Source organism: Ictidomys tridecemlineatus, chromosome 11, assembly GCF_052094955.1.
Source record: "Ictidomys tridecemlineatus isolate mIctTri1 chromosome 11, mIctTri1.hap1, whole genome shotgun sequence".
Classification (NCBI taxonomy): domain Eukaryota; kingdom Metazoa; phylum Chordata; class Mammalia; order Rodentia; family Sciuridae; genus Ictidomys; species Ictidomys tridecemlineatus.
The window spans coordinates 124650163-124662130 of NC_135487.1; positions in this window are offsets into that span (position 1 = coordinate 124650163).

Here is an 11968-nt window from a genome sequence, read left to right on the forward strand (position 1 = left end):
GGGACTGTAGTTTTTTTTTTTTTTAATATTTATTTTTTAGTTGTAGTTGGACACAATACCTTTATTTTATATGTGGTGCTGAGGATCGAACCCAGGGCCTCAAACGTGCTAGGTGAACACTCTACGGCTGAGCCACTACCCCAGCCGTGGCACTGGGGTTTTATTTCAAAATGGAGTTACTCAGGCTAAGGCCCTTCTTAGGTTAAGGGCATCCCAAAAGAGTCCTGCAAAGTCAAGGTATCAGAGCAGTTGCAAAAGACTTGTTCACTGTCACATAAGTTGGCATGGAGCTTCTGAGTGGGAAAATAGTGGAATTACACAGGTTAGCTAAGGAGGGCCCAGAACTGTGCAAATCAAGATGTAAATGAGCAAGCGTACAAACAGGAACCCCTGTTTGTAAAGGCAAGGCCCTTCTGAGAAAGGCTATCCTTCCCTTTGTACTCAAAGAGGTCCCGCTTTTTATTTGTAATGTCTTTTTAAGTCACAACTGGCGAATGTTTTCTCCATGTTCTTGCTTTGCATTTGTGTCTCCCCCATCTAACCTTTTTTTTTTTTTTTTTTTGGTGCCAGGGATAGAACTCAGGGGCACTTAACCACTGGACCACATCCCCAGCCCTTTTTCTTTGCATTTTATTTAGAGACAGGGTCTCGCTGAGTTGCTTAAGGCCTTGCTAAATTGCCGAGGCTGGCTTTGAACTGTGACCCTTCTGCCTCAGCCTTCGGTGGCACTGGGATTGCAGGGGTGAGCCACTGTGCCCGGCCCCTACTAACATTTAAGGGCCCGATGTTTGTCTTATCCACTACAGCATCCCTTGTGCCTCTCCTAGTTCACAGTTCTTAGGAAAGTTGGGATCTTTTGGTGTTTTTTAGGGACTGCTGAAATGGGCCATCAGGAACTCAAGACCAGCCTTTTTTTTTTTCCTTTTTTTGGTTGCAGATGGACATACATTTATTTATTATTTTCCTGTGGTGCTGGGGATCGAACCCAGTGCTTCATGCATGCTAGGCAAGAGCTTTACCACTGAGCCACAGCCCCAGTGTTTTTTTTTTTTTTTACCAGCTGCCCTCCTCCTCCATGAAATGTTAATACCCACAGATATGTGTGCATCTTTTTATGTGCTATATGTATAGGTGAGTTTCATACATTAAAAAAAAAAAAAAAAAAAAGTAAGGTTTTTGTTTCCTTCACCTTCCCAAGAACCAGTATCTGCCCCCTGGAGGATGACCTCACCCCTGTTGGAATGTACGGTGCAGACAGGGAGATGACTTTCGCAGCAATGTCACTGCATGGACAAAGTCGGGACCGCTCAAGGAGACCTCTGCATTATAAGTGGAAGATGATCTCAGAGCAGATGAGGCCCACCGGGAGCATGTATTGTAAAGAGCTGTGAAGAGGTTCTCTCTCTGAACCAAGTAGCACTTCCCCACCCCCTCTCCTGTAACAGGGTCCCTTTCATGTAACAAGGGTCCTCACCCCCTCTCCTGTAACAGGGTCCCTTTCATGTAACAAGGGCCCCCTTTACGCTGGGTATTAACCTGCTGCTCCACAACCAGCAGCTCATTATAGAACAGACATTTCCCCTCCCCGCCCCCTCTCTTCCCCTCCCTGACTGAGGGGAAAACGAGATGAACATTCTTTCTATCCTAAGAGGGGCCATCTGTCCTTCTGTGTACTGCTCACCTGGACAGATTCTCTGGACATAGGAAATGAGAAACAGCTCTTAAGGATAAACATTAATTACAACTACTGCTAATATCTGGAAACAGCTCTGCAGTCCCCTTTTCAAAGCCCTCTGCTCCCCCTATAGCAGTCTGGGTGACAGCTGTGAGACTTCAGTTTGTCTATTGTCTTTCTCCTTTGCCAGCAAAGCAATTAGACTTCTTTGTCCTTTTTTTTTTTTTAAAGCCTTGTCCTTGTTAATCAGATTAGCACTGGGGACAAGGACCAAGCTCTCAGGGTGACCCCCATAGAACTTATCATTATGTGATGTGGAATGTCTATTTCTGTCATTAGCCTGCTGGATCACTGGGGCTAGAAGTGAGTCTGGTTTGGGTCTCAGTGCCTCATTAGAACACTCGTAGAAATTTGTCCCAATCTGTCCATCAGTACGGCTGAATGACTGAATAGCTGACCAACAAGAAACAGCAGGATGGCCATTGAAAAAGATCAATGTGTTTAAGTGATTTCCTTACTCCCTCTTGATTGAAGATATCTCCAATATTCTGGATACGTATTGATTGCATTTATTTATTGAAATGATCGCGCTATTTCCTAAAATTGTACCCAGTTCATTTGTAGCACAGGATCATTGTAGACTGCTAATTCTGCAGTGTGGATGCACCTCTGAGCTCCTGAATTTGGACTGGGTTTTCCTCTCCCGTTCATCAATCGCATTGATTTCCTTCACTACAGAGCTCATCATGGTGGAGGGCCTGTAGTGTCCTTGAGTAGTGAAAATACTTTTGTACTTTAGTTTCGATTGGGATATTCAGTCAAAGTCCAGGTCTTTAGTGTCTCCAACCAAGAACTGAGCAAGACACACAGAAGTAACAGATAAAGTTCAGATTTATTGAACTTGAAGGTGGAAGTAGCACTCAGTAAGGTAGAGAGAGTGGGCTGAGGAAAGAGAGGGACTCAAGGCCCCAGTGTCTGGAAATTAGGATCTAGTATCCTGAACTGTGGGGTGTTCTCTTCCCTATACTGACCCGATTGAAGACCTTACCCCATTTTCTCCCATTGGTAGTCTTATAATACCTGATTAGAATATTTTCCAATTCCTGGCCCCCATTGGTTACTTTAGAAAACCGAATTAGAACACTGCCCTCCTTATCCCCCTCCCACCCCCTCGGTCATCTGAACCTGTGGAGAGAGTCCTCATGGTGATAAGTCGGTTGTCATAGTGATGAAGTTTCTTGTAAACAGGTTCAGGACTCATCTCCTTGTCTCATCCTCCAGTGACTTCTGTACCCTGTCTCCATCATCTCCATGTCCCTGAACTCCTTCTACCCACACTCTGAGGGAAAGAAAGAGCTCGGGCTCGCTTTTGATTTCTCTACAGCCTACGCAGCCATCAAGCAAATGAAGGCTCCGTGAATTATATTGTTCTATATCTCGTGTGCACACAGGAATCTGTAACAACAAATCCCACCGTTACGTACAACCATCATGCACCGATACAAAAAGGGAAAAGCAAAAATAAAAACAGATTAATTCATTTAGCTAATAAAACAGAAGGAAGGCAGAGTTGAATGTGGATAACTTTGAGATGTAGTCTGTCTGACTAATTCTACACCATAAACGAATGCAAATGAATCCCATGGTCCAAGGTGAGGATGTTGATCATTTCTATTAATAGTCATTTCTTGTGGTTGGAAAGAGGTGCTCAGAAAGCAGCTTTTTGAATCTTATTTCCACCCGAGGTCTATCCTTCTTTCAGTAAGGCAGGTGTTACGGAGCTGGGGCCTTCCAAGAAACTGAAGCATCAGGAAGACCTTCCCTTCAAACCCCAATTCTCATAACAAAGTCAGAAAGATTTCAGACCTGTGCCTCAGAGTAACAGACATGAGTTTACTGAGGGATAGGAAAAGGGAGAGAGTGGGTCATCTCGGAGAGGAGAGGGACAGTGTACCTCTACTGTGTCCAGTTTGACTGAGGATCTCAGAGAAGTTTCCGGAGAGTCCTGCCCAGAGCCACCTCTTCACTCTTGACTGAACAGCAAGATGACATCAGACTTTTAAGTACCCACTGCCATGGCAACTGTAGGTTACCTTGGCTAATGCTGACCTGTTCTAATTTGATTCTTTTTTTTTTTTTAAGATAGAGTGAGAGAGGAGAGAGAGAGAGACAGAATTTTTAATATTTATTTTTTAGTTCTCGGCGGACACAACATCTTTGTTGGTATGTGGTGTTGAGGATCGAACCCGGGCCGCACGCATGCCAGGCGAGCGCGCTACCGCTTGAGCCGCATCCCTAGCCCTCAAATTTGATTCTTAACCACATATTCTTACAGATTTTGTTGTTATTCTTATCTCTCTAGAGTTTCAGGATCTGGTCACAAAAGTCTCCTGGGTTCCTCCCATTGACATTATCTTGGGCCCGCATTTCTCCTGAAGATAACAGGTAGTTTGCTGAGGGAGGAATGTAATGTACCTTGTGCATTTAGGCCAGGCAGGGCTACAGGTAAATTGCTTCTTGGAAAAGAAAGCATGTGGGGGTCAACACATTGGTCTCATTTTATAGAATTACTCTCTTAACCTTGTGTTCACACCCTCCTAATCTATCTGTCTCCTAACACAGGGACCATGTAGTGGTCACATTCTAATACCAGTTCCCAGAACACTGCCTGACACTTTATATAGGATTGCCAAATAAAACACAGGGTGCCCTGTTAAATTTGAATTTCAAATCAAAAATAATAATTTTACTATAATACAATATTAATTATTATTTATCTGAAATCCAAATGTAACTGTAAGTCCCATATTTTTACTTGTTGAATCTGATAACTGTAACCGAATAGAATGACTTTTAATGTTTTTGAATAGACTTAGTGAATGATGTGTGCTGGAGGGACACTGGTTTTCTTCCATGTGTACATAGTACCAAGTCTCCATGTGTACATAGTACCAAATCTGCTTGTTTTTGTTTTGGCTGAGCAACTGGATCTGGTTTGTTAAATCTCCTTGGCAATGTTACAGAGCAAGGACCCCCTGCAGAGTCAAGGCAGCCACTGAATGAATACAGGTTCTCTGTTACTGGTTCTTGCAATCATGAAAGAAAGATTTTAGATGTGTGGCTCAGAGTAGCAGGTGTAAGTTTGTTAAAAAGGATCCTGGGGCACATATCTGTTATCCCAGCAGCTCAGGAGGCTGAGACAGGAGGATCACAAGTTCAAAGCCAGCCTCAGCAAAAGCAAGGCGCTAAGCAACTCAGTGAGAACCTATCTCTAAATAAAATACAAAATAGGGCTGGGGATGTGGCTCAGTGGTTGAGTGCCCCTGAGTTCAGTCCCTGGTAGCAAAAAGGAAAAAAAAAAAAAAAAAAGGATAGGAAAGCAGAGAAAGTGGATCCCTTGGGGTGGGGGTGGGGGGTGCAAAAGGCCAGTCAGTGTAGGTAACCAATGATTGGGTCTGATTGGGTCGGGTAAGGAAAATGGGCTGGTGGGAAAGGAAAGGAAATGAAATGCTAATACCTCCAGAGCCCTTCCCCCTCCTCCAGCCTGTTGCTAAGGTTACCTGCCTCCAGGGGATTAATTCTCCCTTGGGGAGTTGTAGGAGTTGTTAATAAATGCCCCCTAAGCTTCTCCCTTCCTGCCCGGACTCCCACACCAATTCATTTTTGCTCTTGGATCACTTCACCTTTTGGTCACTGGTCAGGAAGGCAAGATCAGAGGAGAAGAGGGGCGTGAGAACAAAGGAAATCTAAAATCCATAAAAGGGGCAGGACACCCTCACTTCCTCAGGCACCAACTTCCAACTTGGACTCCTTCTTCTCTCTCTGTGGAGGAGTCTCTCTCTCTCTCTCTCTCTCTCTCTCTCTCTCTCTCTCTCTCTCTCTCTCTCTTCTATCCTTTAAACAAAACTTTTGGCTCTTGCCTCAGTGTCTCTTGGGTGCTCCGTCTTCACAGCTGGGCGAATGGGACTTGGCCCCGATTCTCATCACCGGTGTCTCTCAAAGAGCAGGACAGTGTACCCCTCCTGCCCTCCAGTTGAGGGTCCCAGGGAAGTTTCCAGAGAATCCCACCCGGGTCCACTTGTCGACTTCTGACTGACTGCAGGATTGCTTTCGACTCCAGGTCCTCCATGCATGGTAAAGATCTAAGGCAACTCTGGGTCACTCGGTCCAAGCTCTGGTTCTAATTGGAACTTGTTCTTACAGATCTCATGGTTGTGGAACTTTGCTTCTAATTATCCTATTCCCCTGAGCTGTGGAATCTAGTCTGTGTCAATGCCAGAGAAGCCCCCCTCTTTAGTGTAACTAGTGTTCCCCTTATGGGCACAGAGGAGCCTTTGGGGCCTGCGATTCTCCTGCAGATAACAGGCTGTGCGCTGCAGAGTGCAGCATATCCTGCTGACCTAAGCCAGACAGGGCTGGGGGTAAATTGCTTTGTAAAAGAGAACACGTGGAGGTCAGGACAGCCTCTAGAATTGTCCCCTTAACCTTGTGTTCACACTGCTCACATCCGTTTCCTATCACTAAGGCCTAGTGGTCGGCAACAGTAAGGGATTTCTAGAAAGCTGTGAAGGCCTCTGTAAGCAGGGGCAGGTGGAGCAAGCTTTACCTCTGGGCACTCTGCACACGAATGGCTTCAACGGTTGCCTTACAACAGCAGAAATTTGGGGGCCCATGGTAGCCTGAGTCACTTTTCCTAGGCAGTGGCAGCCAAAGTAGATAGTCTTTTTTAGCAAAAGTCGAAATCTCGATATCTTTGGTAGGTACTAGTGTGACTGAGTGGCACTGTTACTATAAGGTCCTTGCTTAGCCTCTGGACAGCCATCTTCAGTGACAGCCGCCATTTTAAGGAAAAACTTTCACTTTCCCACCCAAGGGCCTTTCTGAGAAAGGCTCCCCACTCCCTCCTGCCAACCCCACTCTTAACCGCCCACATTAGGGCCCGCCCAGCTCTGGTTCTGGAGCCTCCCCCATTAGAAGTCCTGGAACTCAAGCCTGCGCTGCCCCTCTCTCCTGCAGAGAGATGGCCTTTATTTGTCAGCTGGTCTGCGTCTTCCTGTCTCTCTTTCCTCACTTTCCCTTCAGTTACCACCCAAGGGGAGAGTCCAAGCTACCTTGCCGATATTCAGATTCAAATTGGTAGGAAAATCGAGTTTACTCAAAGCCAGCTTTGAGGGAAAACAGAAGACACTTTTGTTTCAAATTTCTATCTGTGAGAGGCTCTGAGTGAGAAGACTTTCAAAAAGAAAAGGTAGCAAAAATAGCATAAAAGACAGGAAATGTACCTATGCAGATATAGTTAGCCTGCATGGGCCTGGCCAAGGGACAGTCTCCTCTGGGCTTCCTAGGCTTCCTCCAGACAGGGTGGGGACAGCACATCCCCCACCCTCCTCACCCCCCACCCTGTCCTTTACTTGGGGCAAGAGGAAGTTGCTTTCAGTTTCAGAGGGGCCCCAATTTCAGCCTGTCTCTCTGATGACTATGGTAATGTTTTTATCTGTAAGAATCGTTGTGTGGTACAAAACTCCAATAAAGATATTGTCAAAAATTACTAGGACCAAAAGCGTGGTCCTTGGGTCTGAATCCAAGAACCAGAACACAGTTTTGAAAAAAAAAAAGGAAAGAGGCTTTGATTGTGCCCCTCAGCAAGAACTGGGGCCTTTAAACAGATTCAAAAGCTGCATTCCACAGGTTCTCGGTCGGTCGGGGCTGCCATTCACTGGTTAAGTTGGGAGGTGGTCATTTCTGAGCTCTTCTGGTGCCTTCCCCAAAGTTTAAATTACTTAGTGGAGATGGTGGATGTGTGCTTAAGGTCGGATAACCGCTTAGGCTGGGAAAGAAAGGTTTCTCCTGAGATTGGGGAGGGGAAGACATTACTGAGGAGCAGGGAGAGAGGAAGAGAAAGAAACTGGTCCATTTAAGTCACAGTGGCAGAGCAGCAAGGGCTCTATAGTCAAAGCATAAAGTGGACCCTGTTACCGGGCCAAGCCCTGAAAGGATCCCTATTATCAGTCTCCCCCAATTCACCCCGCCTTCAGGTCCCAGGAGCACACTAGAGGAAGCACTCTTGAATTCCTGAGGTGTTTTCTGGGTTCAAGGGTAGAAGATAGTTAAAGAATCACAGAGAGCCTTAAGGTCGTGTCGTTGCTTTAGATGGGCATGCAGTCCTGCTCATGCTGCACAGGAATGTGGCTGATCCACCCAAGGAATTCAAAAGGGAGCGCATGTTTCTGCACTGGGAAGGATCAGGCCTCACTGGGAGTTTTCAGAAACTCACCCTGCATTTTCATTGCAGGAATGGGCTGAGATATATTTCCTAACTGAAACTAGAGTGGGGCAAGGTGAAGCTATCCCCCTGGAGGCTGGCTAATGAGAACAATGCGATCCAGACCAACCCATGGCCCCTCTGCTTGCCCAAGGATACAGACACTCTGATATTTCAGAGATTGTCCACAGAGCTCAAACTCCAGGTGTCAGAAGCACTTCACTCAAAGAGGAAGTGAAAACAAAGAGGTTCTGAATAGATGCAGCGGAAAAGAAGGGCACAAAGAAGTGGTGGCCACCCAGTTCCCTGTGGTGAACCCTTATTGTCAATATCAAGCTTGAAATGGGAGATGTCTCACGGTTGTATTTAAGTTCAAAAGGCTCTGAGTAGGGGCTGGGGATGTGGCTGGTGGTTAAGGGCCCCGGGGTTCAATCCCTGCTACAAAAAAAAAAAAAAAGTTCGGTAGACAGGCATCAAATGACTGGCATTTTTCTGAAGTTAAACCAAGAATTTGATGACTTTTCTTAATAGGTGCATGGATCTCTGTTATGGAAATAGTGACTGCAGAAACAACCTTAGCTCCATTCAGGTGCGGAGCCCTTCTTAGCCGAAATGAACCAGAATAAGAAACCAGGAGCCAGGCTGAGGGTGGTGGTGAAACAGCAAAGTCAGACTCAGCTGCAAAATGAAATTCAAAGAACATCGTCTCCAACAAATGCCTGGGGAGAGGGTCAGTTCTCCTCCCCTTCCAGAGACTTTCTTCAGGAAACCTCACTAACCTTGGGTCCCTACCTTTTGGATTGTAAGTAACTGTCTCTAGGAGGCTGTCTACTCCCTTTTGAAACCAGCTGTTAAATCGCTGCCAGTAAAAAAGAGCCATTTCTTCTTACCTGTTTCTGTAAACATGCTTTATGTTAGAGTCGCCCCCACCTCAGGCCTTTAGTCCGGTAGATCAGAAATCTTTTTTTTTTTAAAAGAAAAAAATGTCGTGAGAAAGTGGATCCGGACTCAGATTCTCCTATGAGTTCCTGATGTAAAATAAAGATCGGGGTTCTCCTTCTCTCCATTGGTCTGGTTCCCTGGCCCCCCCCCCCACTGGTCTGTTTCCCCAGAAACAATGGTGGCTGTTGCACACCTGTTATCTTGGATACTGGGGAGGCTGAAACAGGAGGATGAGGCCAGCAATTTAGTGAAATCTGATCACAAAATAAAAAATAAAAAGGATTGAGGATGTAGCACAGTGATAAAATGTCCTGAATTCAATCCCCAATATAAAAAAAAAAGAAAAGAAAGAAAGAAAAAGAAATCAGGGGCCTGTAGGTACTATGATTTCTTTTGATCTCTTAAAATAATTTGATTTAAAGTTTTAATGGGTTTGGAATTTTTCGAATGACATTGATGTCATATAATTAACATTTTTTTTTCCTCTGAATTTTCTTAGAAAATTCTACATCACTGCCCATCAGAAGTCCCATGAGGATGCCCACAGGAGCAGAGCCGTCCCCGAACATGAATGTCAGTTATGATTTCTGGGTTTTTGGCAACCGAGCCTAGGAGCTCTGCCTGGATCTCAGCTGGCTGGATTCAGCCACCCACCTGCATAAGAAATAGGCAGAAGTAGAAAAAGGAAAATGAACTTGACATAGTTTTATCAATTAGATTACTTCTCTGGCCTGACCCACAGAACTACTTACAATTTATAGACAAAAAAGTCAGAAGATATGCATATGTAGGGTTAGTTGGCCTGCAGAGGGGATAAGATGGGGGAAAAGGCATACATACACAGATTTGGTTAGCCGATGCCTGTTAGGTGCAGGACAGGCTGAGTAAGCTGTCTGCAGGGCATGCCAAACAAAGGTAGCTGCAGGGTGACCTGGCCACTCAAACCCTCTGTCTGGTTCTTTATCAACTATTTGCTTCAAGCCCAAATGCCCAAGCCCCCGCTCAAGACTGAACACTTAACCCTCCTTGTGCCAACAAGGCAGCTTGCAGACCCAGAGACCCCATTAGAATTTGGCTATAAAAACTCCCGCCTGTGGGGCCCTTCTCTCTCTTGCTATCTCTCTTGCTTTCTCTGTCTCTCTTTTGCTCTCTCTTGCTCTCTCTCTCTTTCTCTCTTTTCTCCTCTGTTGCACTGCTGCAATAAAGATCTCTTGGTTGCTCTGAGTGTTGTGGTCACTTCCCTTTCAGTGCTAGACAGGCCAGGGGAGGGGACAGTCTCCATGCTTGATGCCGGTAAGGTAAGGTCATGGGTTTAGGGCAGCCCCTCAGCTTCCACTCTTGAAAAACCAGCCTCTACCTCAGAGCAAAGCCTGTCCAAGGAAGGGACATGACCTTTGTCCTTGGAAAGACCCACAGAGCACTCCCAGGCACACTGTCATCCTGCAAGGTTGTTTATCTACAAATGAGATCTGCTGCACCAGGTGTCCCTGACTCAGCAATCCGCTAGCAGCCACCAATCAGCATGAGACAGGGAAATACCTGGGATGCCAGATGACCCTCCCAGTAGTTTATGGTGTTGGGAAACCCTATAGTTCAGCAGGAACACCCCTCTTGGCTTAAACCAATCATTCAAATGAATCCCCCTCTTGTACTAACCAATCACCCCTACCCAACTTGTTCCCACCAGTGAATGTGCTAATCATGTTTTAGAGTTGTTTTATGATTTTCCCATGGTGTGTGATGACTTGCTAAGAGATGCTATGATGTATGTAAAGAGTGTATAAAACTGCTGCAAACCCTGGGCTCGGGGCCTCTCAGCATCACCAGTTGCTGTGTGCACACGGAGGACCAAGCTAGCTCGCAATAAACACCTCTTTGCTGTTTACATGGATCTTGGTCTCTGGTTGTCTTTGGGGGGTCCCGAATTCGAGCATAACACTCTCAGCTCTGTCCAGAACCATACAAGCCCCTAAGCTAGGGCACTAGGGTGGGTGTTTCTGCCATCTGGCCTCCTCCCACATGGGGGGGAGTTCTATCTTTTCTTACTTAAATAAATCCTATATCATTCACTCTTCCTTTCCATTATTGTCGGTGGATTTTATTTTTCAAATTTGCAAGACAAGAACCCAGAAGGAAATTGGCAAAGCGTGAAATTGAGTCTCATCTCCAAACTCCAGTTTCAATAACACAAGACATTTTAACCCCATCTTCTCCTCCTAACAATATTTGCAAGTTTAATAATCAATCCAATGATTTGTAATAATACAATTTAAAGTTTAATAATCAATACAGTTTAATCATTTAATACCGAGAACAACAATTTTTGGTGACGAGTCCTGCTTCCCCACATGTTGAAGTTTGAACATTAGAGAAGCACTCTGAGGCAAGCACATGAAGTAGGGTTTATTTCAAAAGGGGTAACATAGGCCTCTCCCAGGAGGGAGAAGGGGGCCATAGCTGGTATCCCAAGAAGCGAGGGGTTCTGCCTTTTTCATGTGTCCTAGGCTTCCTTTGTTCTCGGCCCCCTTCCCCTTATCTCTCTCCTTCTTGATTACGGGAAAAGCTCAGTGGGATGGCCAAAAGGTGGGACACAGGTGGGCTGAGTGAAGGGGGTGGGGCAGGATGGAGCAGCCCAGGACAAACTGATTAACAACCTTTACAATTCAACGTAGGAGGGGCAATTCCTGAGAAGGGTTACCTTAGCAACAGGTTGGGGCGGGGACTGTTAAATTGTTGGGGGGGGCTCCGAAGGCACTTCAGTCCCTCAGGGGGCAGTCTCCAACCCCCCCACCCACTCACTCAAATTGGCCTCCTGACGACTTCCCATTCTCTCTTCCTCTTTTTTCTTTGTACATTTCCCTCCCTCCTTGATTCACAAAGCAGATAATAACATTCTAGTGGATGAACTTAAATTCCAGTAAGAGTGACAAGCAGTCCTGTTATGCTGTCTCATAGAATTACACCCAACTCCCCCCTTCTACTTGTCTTTTTATTGTTGTAACCCTAGTCCCACCTTTCACTTTTGACCTATTCTTTTTTTTTAAGAGAGAGAGGAGAGAGAGAGAGAGAGAGAGAGAGAGGGAATTTTA